We start from the raw sequence: 16,481 nt of genomic DNA, 5'->3' as shown, positions 1-16,481 counted from the left end.
AAACAAGAGACCAAAAAATGCAGATGAGCTGAAGGCCACTGTCAAAGAAACCTGGGCTTCCATACCACCTCAGCAGTGCCACAAACTGATCACCTCCATGCCATGCCGAATTGAGGCAGTAATTAAAGCAAAAGGAGCCCCTACCAAGTATTGAGTACATATACAGTAAATGAACATACTTTCCAGAAGGCCAACAATTCACTAAAAATGTTTTTTTTATTGGTCTTATGATGTATTCTAATTTTCTGAGATAGTGAATTGGTGGGATTTTGTTAAATGTGAGCCAAAATCATCACAATTAAAAGAACCAAAGACTTAAACTACTTCAGTCTGTGTGCATTGAATTTATTTAATACACGAGTTTCACAATTTGAGTTGAATTACTGAAATAAATGAACTTTTCCACGACATTCTAATTTGAGATGCACCTGTATAATGCAACAGGCAATAAGGCAGTGAGGGATACCTGGATGTTAATTGTATAGCTGTCAAAAAATGTATATATGTCTTAATGCAAATGTACTTTTTATGCAAAAAAAAAAAAAAAAAGCATGTTTTTCATGTTCAACTATAAACTTTCTTAATACATGATCCTATTGTTATTGTGCATTATTTATAGTGCACTTCATTCTAAAGAAAACAATGTTTTAATCCTTCATTTTCTGACTTCTGAAAAGTTTTTTCCATTTTGACTGACACAACCTACAGTTGAAGTCAGAAGTTTACATACACCTTAGCCAAATACATTTAAACACAGTTTATCCACAGTTCATGACATTTAATAGTATAAAACATTCTCTGTCTTAGCTCAGTTAGGATCACTACTTTATTTTAAGAATATAAGTTGTCAGAATAATAGTAGAGAGAATGATTTACTTCAGATTTTGTTTCTTTCATCGCATTTCTAGTGGGTCAGATGTTTACAATCAATTTGTTAGTATTTGGTAGCATTGCCTTTAAATTGTTTAACTTGGGTCAAACATTTTGGGTAGCCTTCCACAAGCTTCTCACAATAAGTTGCTGGAATTTTGGCCCATTCCTCCAGACAGAACTGGTGTAGCTGGGTCAGGTTTGTAGGCCTCCTTTCTCGAACACGCTTTTTCAGTTCTGCCCACAAATTTTCTATCGGATTGAGGTCAGGGCTTTGTGATGGCCACTCCAATACCTTGACTTTGTTGTCCTTAAGCCATTTTACCACAGTTTTGGAGGTATGCTTGGGGTCATTGTCCATTTGGAAGACCCATTTGCGACCGAGCTTTAACTTCCTGGCTGATGTCTTGAGATGTTGCTTCAATATATCCACATAATTTTTCCTTTTTCATGATGCCATCTATTCTGCGAAGTGAACCAGTCCCTCCTGCAGTAAAGCACCCACACAACATGATGCTGCCATCCCCCTGCTTCACGGTTGGGATGGTGTTCTTTGGCTTGCAAGTCTTACCCTTTTTCCTCCAAACATAACAATGGTCATTATGGCCAAAAAGTTCAGTTTTTGTTTCATTAGACCAGAGGACATTTCTCCAAAAAGTAAGATATTTGTCCCCATGTGCACTTGCAAACTTGTAGTCTGGCTTTTTTATGGCAGTTTTGGAGCATTGGCTTCTTCCTTGCTGAGCAGCCTTTCAGGTTATGTCGATATAGGACTCGTTTTACTGTGGATAGAGATTCTTGTCTACCTGTTTCCTCCAGCATCTTCACAAGGTCCTTTGCTGTTGCATTTGATGGCTGCATAGTCCCATGGTGTTTATACTTGCATACTATTGTTTGTACAGATGAACGTGGTACCTTCAAGCATTTGGAAGTTGCTCCCAAGGATGAACCAGATTTGTGGAGGTCCACAATTTTTTTTTTCTGAGGTCTTGGCTGATTTCTTTTAATTTTCCCATGATGTCAAGCAAAGAGGCACTGAGTTTGAAGGTAGGCCTTAAAATACATCCACAGGTACACCTCCAATTCAGTACACATCCTATCAGAAGCTAATTGTCTAAAGGCTTGACATAATTTTCTGGAATTTTCCAAGCTGCTTAAAGCAGGGATGCACACTTGTCACCTTTCGGCGAAACTTGCTGTCCAAAATAGGTCATTTGTGTGATTTGTGTAGATCCGATGAGTTTTTGATTTAGATTTAGCGAACGCTAGTCATCACAGTTTGGATGTAACTTAAGCTGTTAACATTATTTCCGTGGAGTCTAACGTTAGCTAGTGTACTTGTTATTCAAAATTCCACTAGTATAACGTTAGCCAGATTAAAATCATTATAACGAATGTTAGCTAAATAGCACAGGATTGCGGGGATTGAGCCCAATTTTAATAATTTCTGCATGTTTCACTTTCAAAATGCGGGGAATTCCCTCTATCACGTCGCCCTCTCTCCCTCTTGCCTTCACTTGTGGTGCAACGTATCTATTGAACTTTAGATTTTACATATAAACGGGTAAAAACCTGTTAATTAGACATGTGAATTGTGTTGTACCATATCTCTATAAGTGAGCGATGCGGTAAAACTGTTGCTCCTGTTTAAAATCAACAAAGCTGTCCTCATCGGTAGCACGCAAAGTTGGAGAGATCTAATTTAGTCTCGTCACATCACGGCGCTCCCTCATAATACAGCAAGAAAGGCAGAAAACGCTTTGTGTAATAATACCATCTGTAGAGTGAAGAGAAACACTTAGAGCTTATGTACCCGTTACAACTCTCATCTTTCTAGAGCTCCATTTAATGTATGTATCCGAGGTATTTTCTCTGATAAGTGAATCATTCAGTTTTAATAAGTATATAACAATATACATTATAATAATATTAATACTATAACATTAATAAATTACATACAATTAAAACATATTATCTATTTTTAATATGCATATCTGTTTTGAATATACAACATAACTGATTTAGCAGCAAGGTTCTCTCAGGATTTTATCTGTTAACATTTTCAATGCATTGTCAATATTTAACAGCCGTTTTTAATGCAACTGGTGAGAATTGACTGTGAGAACACTCTCATGCATGCATCTTTGTCACCTTTTTCACCCCTGATGAGTTTGCATCCCTGTTAAAGGCAGTTAACTTAGTGTATGTAACTTCTGACCCACTGGAATTATGATATAGTCAATTAAAAGTTAAACAATATGTCTGTAAACAATTGTTGGAAAAATTACTCATGTCATGCACAAATGTCCTAAACGATTTGCCAAAACTATAGTTTGCTAATATGAAATCTGTGGAGTGGTTAAAAAATTAGTTTTAATGACTTCAACCTAAATGTATGTAAACTTCGGACTTCAACTGTAGGCGGTGTGTGCAGGAAAAATAACCAACAGCCATTTCTGCATTGTTTTATGCTACTGTTGGCAATGTTTTAGGCTGCTCATCATTGTAATAATTTAAAGGACTTCTTTTTATATTTATACACTGCTGTAATAAAATATTTCATTCTTTAAAGATTCTCCATTGTGGTTGATATGTGTCAGATCTGAGGAGCCGCTAGCTCACATGTTGACGGCATGCAGGCGTACAGTCAGAGCAGCTCGACGCTCTGCAGCAGAGACTGGAGAACCAAGCTCGGGTTGCCCAGCCAACACCTGGGCCTGGCATTGTTCTTGTGCAGCCCAGCTATCATCTGGTGGTCACATCCACTCAGAGAGTACAGCTACAGCAGCAGATACAACAAGTAAAACCCTACATACAACCTCTAAAATAGTAATTTGCACTTAAAGGGGTCGTTCACCCAAACATTTAAATTCTCTTATCATTTACTCACCCTCATGCTATCCCAGATGTGTATGACTTTTTTTTTCTTCAGAACTCAATTGAAGATTTTTAGAAGAATATTTCAGCTCTGTAGGTCTATAAAATGCAAGTGAATGAGTGCCAAATTTTTGAAGCTCCAAAAGGTACATATAGCCATCATAAAAGTAATTCATACGACTCCAGTGGATTAATTCATGTCTTCTGAAGTGAAACGCTAGGTGTGTGTAAGAAATGGATCAATATTTAAAACTTTTTTACTAAAAATTCACGAGGGTCGCGGTCAAGCGCGTTTGGCAAGTTCACGCGAGAACTGACGCATGAAATACGTCAAGCGCAGTGTTGTTTACAACAGAGGAGCATAGAGAATCATACATAATGCCTCATTTGGCTGGTTTGAATATGTCAACTGGGAACAGTCAACAAGGGGAGCTGTTTGAATCGATTTGAATGCAAGTGAGAGAGTGGAGGAGATGCCTCAGACTGAGCTCCTTGCTCATACTGCTGCATAAACTCCTTTTGTGTCGAAAAAGTACAGTGGCCCATAGAAACAGCTGCTAATAAGGGATCTACTTATGAATATCTATGCAGAGGAGGCTTACGCACTTACATCACGTGAGAGGCAGTTTGAAACTCTACCCTTGTCAACGTACAAACCTCAAGCTGGCCAGAATCGAACATTTTTATTTAAAAAAAAAAGTTTGAAATATTGATCTATTTCTTACGCACACCTAGCATTTCACTTAGAAGACATTAATTAGCCCACTGGAATCGTATGGATTGGCTATATGTGCTTTTTGGAGCTTCAAAAAGTTGGCACCCATTCACTTGCAATTTATAGACCTACAGAGCTGAAATATTCTTCTAAAAGTCTTAATTTGTGTTCCGCTAAAGAAAGACAGTCAAACACACCTTGGATGGTATGAGGGTGAGTAAATGAGAGAATTTTCATTTTTGAGTGAACTATCCCTTTAATAAGGTACCGGATCACAAGATGTTCAGTTCAGCCCTTTATGAACACTGTTGCTAAAAATTACATGGAGATCCTACTGAAACTGTGTCGTTATATTCCGAAATATTGTTGCCCTTGGTCTGATAAGTGTGAATAATGTATTGGAAATAAAGCAGTTGCATTGTCTTGATAAGACCACAGCCTGCTGTAATGTGTTGGGTTGATTTTAAGGTGGAATTGTTTCTTGTTTAATTAACTTTTGATTGTTTTGTTCTTTCTGCAGCATGTCCAGTTGTTGACGCAGGTCAATATGCTTTGCAGCCCTGTGGGGGCGCTACAGAGTGAAGCTCAAACCACCAAACTTTTCCTGGTAAGAAAACTGGGGAGTGAAGAAATTCATTTAATATGTTCAGAATCTGCCAGGCACTTCACAGACAAGAAAAGACTGATGAGCGTGGTTTGAAAGTAAACATTAAATAATTAATTTATTAAAAACTACATACATTTCAACCAAACTTATAGCTAATGTAACAGCTGTTCACCTGATAGTGTTGTAAATGTCACTGGATGACAAGAACGACTGTCTGAACCTTTAGAATCATGTCTTGGGTTAAAACTACGTCCTAAACATTTTATACTGAAACAGGTAGAAGACTAATCGTTTTTTGGATTGAAAGAGTGAGTTGCTGTCATTTGCGGAGAGAGCCGAGGAGGAAAGAATAGCAGTTAATCCAGGTTTTAAAAGCATGTTCAGAGTGTGTAACTTGCAAACATCCCTAAACCTGCTGGAAGAGTTAAACTAGTGCTCTTCTCCTCTCTAAACCCACACGCCGCTACGCAGGTAGGCACCTCCTAAATAATTCATATGATCCAAAAAAACATCTCATGCATGGAAGTGTGTATATCTGATGGCAGCATGTTTTCTGTGCTTCTGCAGTCTGTCCTCACCCGTTTCTCCCCGCTGGTCTCGCATGGTTGTTCGCTATATGCTCTGTGTTTCTACTCCCAGAGCTTCTATCACACTGCAGTCTGGATCCAGCCCTGCATGCCCCAAGCAGCAAAGGAGAGGACAGGTACATGTCAAACAACCACCACAACAATTCCCCACAATAGATTCCCCGCACCATGTTTTATGGAAATGATTTTTGTTTACAGTTTAACAGTTTGTGAAAGTAGTAAAGGCTGGCCTTTTTTTTTTATTTTTTATTTTTTATGTAGAAATGCACTATTCACAGTCAACCATGATTTGTTTATTCTATGAGCAAAAGTAGGTTTTACTGTGATAAAGTGAGTAGTATTTGGCAGGTCACGTGATTTCAGCATGGCGACCCTAATGAGGAGATCTGCCCCATGTTATTTAAAACCTTTATTAGGCTACTGATATGACTGGATTCTTCATCATTTTCTTAGGGTTAAAACCTTTTAAGTGCTCCTTTTAATATGGGCTTTTTGCTAAGTTGGACTCAAAAGTCATGTGCTAAAGCTACCGCTCATGAAGTCAATATGACAAACACTTACAGCCAGTTTATTCTCGGTCTCTTTATCTCTCTCTCACCTCTTTATAGTCTGATAGTTTTAAGGTTAAAGCACTTTGCTCAAACAGTTTCCATATCAGCTGATGAGTCGGTATCTGATCCGGTCCAAGCATCAGGAGCAACTGCGTGTGCATGTGAAGGACATGGCGTCCAGCAGAGCTCCACACAATGTCATTAAGGTGATTCAGAAACACCATCTATCTGTTCAGCCGTACATTCTGATATATCCTGACTCCAGTGGTTAAATTCATGTCTTCAGAAGTGATATGATAGATGTGGGTGAGAAATGGGTCAGTATTTAAGTCCTTTTTGTACTATAAATTCTCCTCCCTGCCCCAGTAGGTGGCAATATGTACAAAGAATACAAATTCCCAAAAACGAAAGCAGTCTAGAACTCTTTGGGAGAAGAAGGCTGTTTGGAAGTTGAGATTTATAGTAAAAAAATGACTAAAAGTTTGATCTGTTTCTCACCCACACATGTCATATTGCTTCCGAAGACAAGGATTTATCCACTGGGAGTTTTTGGATTACTTTTATGCTGCCTTTATATGCTTTTTGAGCTTCAAAGTTTTGGATCCTGTTGACTTGCATTGCATGGGCCTACAGAGCTGAGATATTCTTCTAAAATTCTTTGTTTGTGTTCAGCAGAAGTAAGTCATGCACATCTGGGATGGCATGAGGGTGAGTAAATGATCAGAGCATTTTCATTTTTCAGGTGAACTATTTCTTTAAATGTATACAAACATAAAATGTAGGCACATTTTCATAAAAAAAAATAAAAAAAAATATGAATTTCTTTATAAAACTAAAGTTGGACAATTTAATTGGACAATTTAAATGGGTGTCTGGGACCATATAATGAAGGAAACGTAGCCAACATGTTCCCAGCATAGTACCCAGAGTGCGCAAAAGCTAATTATTGATAAATCTCTTAATTTTAAGTCATGTTACATATAAGTTCTACCTTATTATAACAATGTAATGTTGTATTTCCTAGTTTTACTGCCAGAATGGCATGGTTCCTCCTTTGCCAGTGATGTGCAGACTTGTATTACTGGGAGAGGAGCGCCCTCCTTTGGAGAGAGAGCAGAATGTCATGCCCAACTGGCTATGGTAATTACATCCCCAAATCAAACACAAAATAATTTTTAAGAGTTCTGAATTTAGATATGATCCTTATGGTTTTTAATTTCTCTTCACAGAAAAGCTTACCTTACATCCATAGGGCAGTTTCACAGATCAATTCCGAAGTGACCTCAACCACCAAAAGTCCTGCCATTGTCTTCCCAAAAAGAATACAATACCCACAATTCCTCCCAAAAGGCATCTCTCTGCGTCTGCACCCCTCAAGGAAAGCAAGTCACCCTTTGCAGAGCAAAGCCCGGCCTCTGCATGGTTTTTCCCAACCTGCTCTCATGCCATTGGCCAAAGCCCCTCCATGTCCCACAAGTCCTGGTAATATATTGACCAATGTCTCCACAGCACTTCCATCTCATAGTGTAATTTTGTTGGTACAAGCACCTAGCACTCCTGTAAATGGAGTCCTCCCAGTAGTCCAAACCCCTGGAACACCTGCCCATGGGACCGTGCAACTTAGCACTCCGTTTCCTATTAACTTCCAGTACGTTACTCCAGAATTGGGGTCTGGTAACCCAGCCCACCTTCGTGCCGACTTGCCCCCCACTCTAGTTCAGATATCCCCATCTGCTTCTATTGACAGCCCTTTACTTACCACCAGGACAGTTGAAACCTGTGGCATGCCACGAGCGCAGCAGATGTCAGATAAGCGCAAGAAGCAAACTATCCCAAGAAAACTTGTACCTTTGAAACCAGCCCTCGAACTGCCCCAGTTATTGCCCCTGCAATCTGGGAGTTTAGGCAGTTTATACCATTCTGCTCATACCCTGCATCGGACTGCTGCACAGAGATTGGACACATCCTCCTATACCCCTGCACTTCAGGAACTTGTCATACAGTTAGTCCCTGGAACACAGGTTCTGGAAAAGACTTTGAGTCAGACAACATGTGTATCAGACTGTAACTTTTTGAAAACCATGAAGGACACTCCCATCCAGAATAGTGTTGAAAATGGTCAAAGGACCCTAAATGACAATTCTGGATCACTAATGACTCTTACGAGCAGTGTTCCATCAGCCAGCTCACAGATCCTTTCACCTGTCACAGTAGCACCAGCAGAAAGTTTGTGCTAGTTCAGACTGTTTCACGTACATTAGAGCCTCAGTTTCTGCATCTGCCCAACAACTCAATTGTTCTAAACCAACCTGCCCCACTTTCTGCTGAAAATGCACCAGTGAGTGTATCGATGATGCAGCAACAGCAAACTTCCTGTTCTGAGATTCCCACTAGTTCCATTGTGCTAAATAACACAGGGGGGACTGAGGTGCCTTTCGACATAGTAACACCAGCCACATTTTTGCCAGTCAGAGAAGGAGATGTTGAAGAAAGAAAGGGGGGAGTAGAAGAAGAAATGGGTGGAGACAGATGGGAAGAGGAGATGGCAAGTGCTCTGTTCGGCAGTCCTCTTCTGGCACTCTCAGAGTCCTCCTGTAGCCCAGAGCCCAGTTCGACCAGCAATGATTCCAGCAAAGATGGTGGTGCTGAACTCAAAGTGAGGATAGAGTTGGACACTGGAGACACTTCTGGATGTGATGAGATGAGGTCTGATAGTGAGCAAATGAAACAGGACTGTGTTGCAGTAGAGCGTCAACCTGTCCAGTCTAGATCTGGTCCACAGGAAACACCAGGAGTGATCAAACACTGCACAGGAGATGGGAAGGAGCAACACTACAGTGGAGGAGAGAGACAGAACAATAGAGATGAGGGTGATGGACAGGAAGGACAGAGAGAGGAGAGGGAGAGTGGGGGAGATGGAGAGCATGATGGAGATGGAGAAGGAACTGGAAAGAGAGATGGGGATGGAAGTGGAGATAAAGGAAGGGAAGAGAAGGATGGTGATGGAGACAAAGATGGAGACAGATAGCGGGATGAGGAAGAGGAGGATTTTGATGACCTCACACAGGATGAAGATGAGGAGGAAGTGATGTCATCAGCATCAGAGAAATCTGTTCTTTCGGTGCCTGAACTTCAGGTTTATTTGACACATTAAATGACTATTATTAGACTTACCGTGTAAATAGATCATATTTGGCATACGTAAATTTATTGTAATGCCAGAGGAGGAATGGTTCCAGATCTGAGTCTGGTTCCTCCCACTTCATTCCTACTTAAACATCTTATGTTTTTTTTCTTTTCTTTTACTTCCCATAATAACCTTTGGCTTGCCTAGTGGGGGTTTTAAGACATTGAGGCATGATTTTCTGTAAAAACAATAAGTAATGTGAAAAGCGCTATGCAATACAATTCACTTGACTTAAATCATCAAAGTGTTTGTATACATAAATAATTCGGGATCAGAGTCATATAGTATATTTTCACCTGTAGCAGCTGTTTGGTATGTGGCCCTTCTGTAGGCGACAATGGAGAAGTTGACCTGGTTGGCATCAGAGAGGAGACTGTGCAGAGAGGGAGACTCAGAGGAGGACAATTCTCCCATGTTCCCAACATCCCCCGCCTCCCCAAACTCCCAGAACTCCCCTGCATCCCAGAATTAGCAGGAGGAGAACTCTGAGGATGGGGCGATGAAGGGTGATGAGATGGAAGCAGGGGAGGGAGATGGTGGAAAGCTTCCTGTGGGAGATGCACCACCTGGGGATGACCCCCCCGACAGACCAGCGGGAGAGGAGGGGGTTGTGGCAGAGGTTAGCATTCATCGAACGCATTTTTCCATATGTCTGTTTTTTAATTGTATTTAATTTGTAAACATGCACTAGATGGACGTCTTCGACCATTGCGCTGCGTCTCACTACCTTTTCAGCATCTCGCACAGGAGTACAGCAGTGTCAAGAACATTAAAACTACTTTTAAAAGTGTCTCCACTCTCAACTCCAGGGGTAGTGGTACGCAGTCGTCCCTATCGATTACCTGAGCACAAAAAAAAGTGGTTCATGAAGAATTAAAGGCAATGCTGGTTATGGGGGTAATAGAAGAATCCCACAGTGAATGCGCCAGCCCGGTGGTGCTGGTTCCGAAGAGCGATGGCTTGGTCCGGTTCTGTGTGGATTACAGAAAAGTCAATGCGGTGTCTAAATTTGATGTGTATCCAATACCTTGTATTGACGAACTGCTCGATCGGTTGGGTGTGGCTCACTTTTATTCGACACTGGATTTAACAAAGGGTTATTGGCATATCCCCTTAACACCAGTGTCACGTGATAAAACGGCCTTCTCCACACCATTTGGCTTGCATCAATTCGTGACCCTTCCGTTCGATTTGTTTGGGGCCCCGGCTACGTTTCAGCGCCTTATGGACTGAGTCCTCATACCGCACTCTGCGTATGCCGCTGCCTTTCTGGATGACATTATTATATGTAATGATTGGCAGTGGCATATGCAGCATCTGTGGGCGGTTCTGAAGTCGCTGCGACAGGCGGGACTCACGGCAAACCCTAAGAAGTGCGCAGTTGGACAGGTGGAGGTACGGTATCTGGGGTTCCACTTGGGTCACGTGCAGGTGCACCCCCAAATTGATAAGACTGCAGCAGTTTCTGCCTGCCTGAGACCCAAGACCAAAAAGGAGGTGAGACAGTTTCTGAGGCTGGCTGGCTATTATAGGAGGTTTGTGCCTAATTATTCAGACGTCACCAGCCCGCAGACTGATCTCACTAAAAAAGGGAGCCCCAGACCCGGTCCAGTGGTCGGAGCCGTGCCAACAGGCTTTTATGCAGGTGAAGGTGGGCCATTGTTACATGCTCCTGATTTTTCTCTCCCTTTTGTTGTACAGACCAACGCATAGGACAGGGAGTTGGGAGCCGTGTTGTCCCAGGTGGTTGAGGGGGAGGAGCGCCCAGTGCTGTACATCAGCCATAAGCTTTCGTCGAGAGAAGCGAGATACAGCACCGTTGAGAAGGGTTGCAGATGGCTGTCGCAGACTTTCCAGAAATGCGGGGGGAGTACTGGGCAGGCCAGATGGCTCCCCGGCCTGAGTCGGTGATGGGAGTATGTGGTGGTGGGGGCGTGGTTAAGCACCGGTTTGTGAATGGAGAGCGAGATGAGAATGGTAAGGATCATCACCTGGCAATGATTGTCTCTAATAGCTGTTTGTCATTGCAGTGAGAGTGGAGACGGGCTTTTAAGAGTGAGCCAGATGCCAGTGAGGCAGAGAGAGCTGCACGGAGCAGAGTGTTCCAGAGTGCGATTTGTGTTGCGCTGAAAAGCATTATTTGAGTGTGACCACTGAAAATTGGGATATATATAGACTGAAACTGTGGGAAATAAAGCCCTTTGAGTTGGATCTCGCCATCTCCCGCTTCCACCCTTGTCACGAAAACTAAGAATTTTGTTACAACAGTATTACATAGCCAATCAGCATTAAATAACCAATCATTTAATTTCATGTAATTACTGATTTGTTTCTTCATAGAGCAGTTATACTATTTATTGTTAAGGTTTGAATGTGTTTGTCCTTTAAATTACCTTTATTTTTGCTTTTGAACTCAGCTCAAAGCCCATATGTCCACCCTTCTTAAAGGCCACACCCACCTACAGGTAGAATTCTGGATGTTTCTCGATGAGATGCGTGCACCCCCAGCATGTCCTGGCCAGTTTGAAGAGGTGGTTTGGCCAGAGGATGTGGGAACCGGGACAGATGGAGGAGGAGGGATGAATGTGGGCTCTGGTGGAGGAGTATGGGGGGATTTGAGGAGGTCACACTCCCTGATCTAGAAGAGGATGAAGAGTCGCACAAGATTTGACAGATCAGCAAAAGGAGCAAGAGAAGGAAAGAAATGCGCACACATGGCAACTACAAGGTGTCTTCATATTGTTCATCCCAATAATGTACTTTTACATTACAAGTTGTTTTCCCCATTCTTTTGCGTGTAGTTGGTAATTTTGTAATTCAGTTCTGATGTGTTGATCAAGTGAAGAGAGTAATATTTAAGCTTGTGTTGGCAGCAGGACTGTGGTTGGCCAGAGAAAGATTGCTCATGACTCCATCAGACATGATGCCAAACATCGCAGGCATAAGAGGAAAGGATGCTTACGTTGCCACAGCAACAAGGTGCCTGTTCTTCTGTGGTAAAATAGTTTAATGTAAAATGTAATTTGTGTAACTGTAAGCCATATCATGTAGGTAACATTTGGAGGCCAACATGGTTTGAATGAGATGACCATGTTGTGTTTTCTGCATATGATCAAGACTCTTTTATTTTTATATCTTGTGTCTGCAGGCCACCACAGGCTCTAAAGTGCTGAAGAGCCATGATTCTGCATTTCCATCTGCCAATACACAGTCTGAAAGAGGAGGGGAAGAGAAGGATGAGGCAAGAGGACAAATAGATGATGGAGAAGCAGAGAAGGAGGTTAAAGAGGAGTCTGGTAGTGGAGCAAACAGTCCACCGAATGGTAACGCTTTTTTAAATCCTTTTATTTACCCTAGTGTTTCCAAAATAGTGAAAGCGACATCTACAGTCATTCTAGGTTGATGTCTGCTTTTGAGTGTACTGTATGTGCTGGACTTCAGTGTTATGTAGTTCCTTCACGTCCTACTAAAGTGCCTTGAAAAAAGGTTTTCTTTAGCCTGTTGATGTATTTCCTACTGAAACATGAAGTTGGGGCGGAACTTGTCGAACAGCCTGTGCCTTTCATTAAAACAGCCAACACACACCTGCTGCTTCTCATGCCAAAGTGAGCCGGTGTTCAGCCGGGGAAGCAATCTACTGTGTCCGACTGCTTTTCCACTGACTTGAGAACTGAATGATCTAACAGGTCACGTTTCTACATAACCAGTCCACAAACAAACACCGCAGATTGCGTTATTTGCTTACGACGAGGCTCAAGCCATTGTGCCCGTCAATGCAGATGAATGAGAATCAAGCAAGTAAAACATCACACTATATTCATGTTTTAAAATCACAATACACTAAAGATAAAGAATAAAGAACACTTACTCTTGCAAGAACACATCCCAAGAAACCTCAGCCAAATGGCTGCATTAAGCATATGAATAAACTCCAGTGAGTTTCCTCGCATCCTACTCCCGTGTTGGCTCGTTCCATTCAGCAGTGATCATCCCTGTGCCCTATTCCCTTCAAAGACAATTTACCTCCACTGTGAGAGCTTCAGAGGGCTGAAAGTTGATAATGGTCATTTACAACTCACTTTTTAAGTGATTCTCATTGGAATATCTGTTTGGAACAACCCTACAGCATGGATTGTGCTCCCTTCAAAGTGCCCTGTGAAATCATGATCAGTGTCAATGAGAACACAGAAGCACTGATCAGATCTAGGGGGAGGGTGCGTTCTAGTTCTAGAAAGCATTTGAATGGACAAAATTAATGCAGTAAGTTGTGAGTTATACATTTTTTCTGGGTCTGTTTAGCTGGATGAGAGAAACTGCAGATTTTAAATGCTTAAATCTTCTAAAAATGAATTTTGTCAACATTTAGAAGTACACTAGCATATAGATGACCTTAAAGCTAATAGATATATACTAAAGACTAGTAGCTAAACTTAAATTATGATTTCACAGGGTCCTTAACTTTGAATAACCTACAAAAAGCTCAGACACCTTTTTAAAGTGATCTAGAAAATGTTTTAGAAATAAAAATAATCTGTATCTGCTCTGCAGATGCTGATGGGCCTATGTGGGAAGCAGGTGAGAGACACCCTTCACCTGTCCCAGAGGAGCATGAAAAACAGAATAAGGAAAATGAGGAAAAAAAGACAGAGAAGCGAGACTTCACACAATTCCACAAAAGGACTGCAGGGTTGAAGGTGATGAAGCTGAAACAGGTGAGAGATGCCATTCAGCAGAGCACACTGAGTCCTTCCTTAGACATGCCTGTCTGTGCCAAAAACATCTCATTCACTCCCAGTGGAGAGAGAGTCATCCTCTGGACCAGCTGAGCATGGCCAAAGATCATAAGCCTTACCTACACTAGTCAAATAATAATCAGCTATCTAAACGCTGGCCTGCTGTCTACAAAATATATTTTTGTCTTTAAATTGGTCAAATCATGAGGAATCAAATTCTACTACTTGCTGACATCAGAGAGATGAATACATTTGAGTGAAAGACAGAACAACAACCCCTCTTCAGTATTCAGAAACTTGGGCATAACTTTATAATTACTATAAATGGACCTCAGGGAAAAAAAAGAAGTTTATGACCCGTTAATGGTTAAGAACAATATATTTCATTTACCTTAGTGTATGTGATATGATGGTTCCTTATCTGAACCACTATAAAACCATCAGCCTAAACCACACTCTAAATTCCGTTTTTGTCTCGTTTACAGGGAGTTGGATCGAGTGATCCGTACTGCCTGTCAACAGCAAGGAGCCAATCAGAGTACTTTTCAGGCCATGTCAGAACAGCTTGGCAATAAAACAGCCAGTGAGGTACCTGTATGATAAAGTTATGGTCTGTTTCCACAGCACTAATCTTTAAAACATGAAAAGCAATATTGACATTTCTGTATAGAAACTTACCTTTTCCAACGTTGCTGTTTTTCTGCAGGTTTCAATGAGATTTTGGGACCTGATGCGTCTGTTCCATACATCAGCTTGTCAGGGCAGCTCAGAGGACATGGCTACTAAACAGCAGTCTGCCACTGATGAGGAACAGGACTGAGTTTTGCTGTCATGACCAGTCTTCTATTCATCCGTATGAACAGTTGCCAGTGTGTGTTAAAAATGAACTGGGACCAGTTCTTCTGATTGGAGACTACTCATGCATATAAATCCCATGTCTTGCACAGACACCAGCCAAAGACGTATTTTAAGCATGTGGATTTAAGCAGGGTCTGCATTCTCTCTGTAACTGAAGTATAATTTTACTTTGATATGAAGGTGTTATCAGACATGCTAAAGACATAAAACTAACAAACACACAAGTTATTAAACAGTAGTAGCACAGAAACCGCTCAGGCTCTGATAGGGTTTGATTATTGTATTGCCATTAAAATGTCAGCCAAGTTCTATGGCCTCTTGCCTCTGGGAGATTTTACTTCAGCACAAAATGAAACATTTGATTATTGTAAAGCAGTGAAAAAACATTTTCATTGTAATTCACTAGCCAGCAGATTCTCACCAACATTGTTTGTATTCACACCAATGGATTGATTGTAAATTCTGTGAATATATGAAAAGAGAGAGGGCATGTACAGTATTTTTTATATTAGGTTGGTTTTGTTGTATTTTATCTTCAGATGTTAGTTTTGAGAACAATGCACACATTTGTGTGAAATCTGAAGAGATGAAGAATAAAATGTCTATTTATACTATTGAGACTTGAGTCTTAATTAGCGTATAAAAGTTTTTGATTGTCAATGAAAAATAAATACTGGGAGTCAGAATTTTGCTGTTAAATCAAATGTGTCTCTCATTAAAGGGGTCATGACATGAGTAATCAAATTTTGATTGGGTCTGGATGGAGAAATCAAAGATGTATTTGTAAATGAAATGTCCTGTTCATTCACGCATCACTTCGCAGCGCTGTTTCTGCACATCTGCAGTACATCGGAGCGCTTGCCATTGTGTTGTTGAAACTTTATTGATATTTTCATACTAAAAACTTAATAATGCAAGATGCACAGTAAAGTGTGTGACAATTATGGTTTATTTAAACTGCAAAGTTGAAACATGAATGAAAACTGTTGTGTCAGATGTAAAGGAGGAGGAGAATGTATGTGGGTCACTGGCTTGAGGAGCGAGGAGCCGAGGACACACAATTTAGGAAATGAGAATTATCCCTACTTTATCGCTGCACTTCTGTAGCCCCGCCCAGTAGTGTTGAGCAGTGAGGTGGCAAGGAGAGAGCAGGTCAGTCAAGAGCAGAAAGCCAGTCATAATAGTGGGTGTTTACTGTCTTTTTAGAAGAAGCAGCACTTCACTGCATGTTGATTGATTTCTGTAATCAACCCAATAAAGCAATGTATGTTTGAAAAAAAGGAAGAAAAAGAAAAAAAGAAGCAGCATCACCAAAACCAAGTATTTCTGACAGAGGCTCAGAATGAGAATGGAAAATGGTCATGTCTTAAAAATGTATGACTGTTTTTTTGTGCAAAAAACTTTATTAATATTATAAGTGAACCTCAAGGAACATATTAAAGTAATAAAAAAAAGGCATGTCATGACCCCTTTAAATAATAGGAATAACAGATCTG

The 16,481-nt window shown here is 41.0% G+C and overlaps 1 long non-coding RNA gene and 1 pseudogene across 1 annotated transcript; both read left to right on the top strand.

The window, feature by feature from the left end:
- Positions 1–15,892, top strand: part of LOC127453407 (GON-4-like protein) — a 28,592-nt pseudogene extending 12,700 nt beyond the window's left edge.
- On the top strand, positions 5,001–5,797 carry LOC127452723 (uncharacterized). Its single transcript, XR_007899301.1, has 3 exons — positions 5,001–5,069; positions 5,346–5,540; positions 5,637–5,797. It is a non-coding gene; the product is annotated as an uncharacterized LOC127452723 (long non-coding RNA).
- Positions 15,893–16,481: the final 589 nt, after the last annotated feature.

Source organism: Myxocyprinus asiaticus, chromosome 15 (assembly GCF_019703515.2).
Source record: "Myxocyprinus asiaticus isolate MX2 ecotype Aquarium Trade chromosome 15, UBuf_Myxa_2, whole genome shotgun sequence".
NCBI lineage: Eukaryota > Metazoa > Chordata > Actinopteri > Cypriniformes > Catostomidae > Myxocyprinus > Myxocyprinus asiaticus.
The sequence above is the reverse complement of the archived record's forward strand: the minus strand, read 5'-3'. Positions and strand labels throughout refer to the sequence as shown.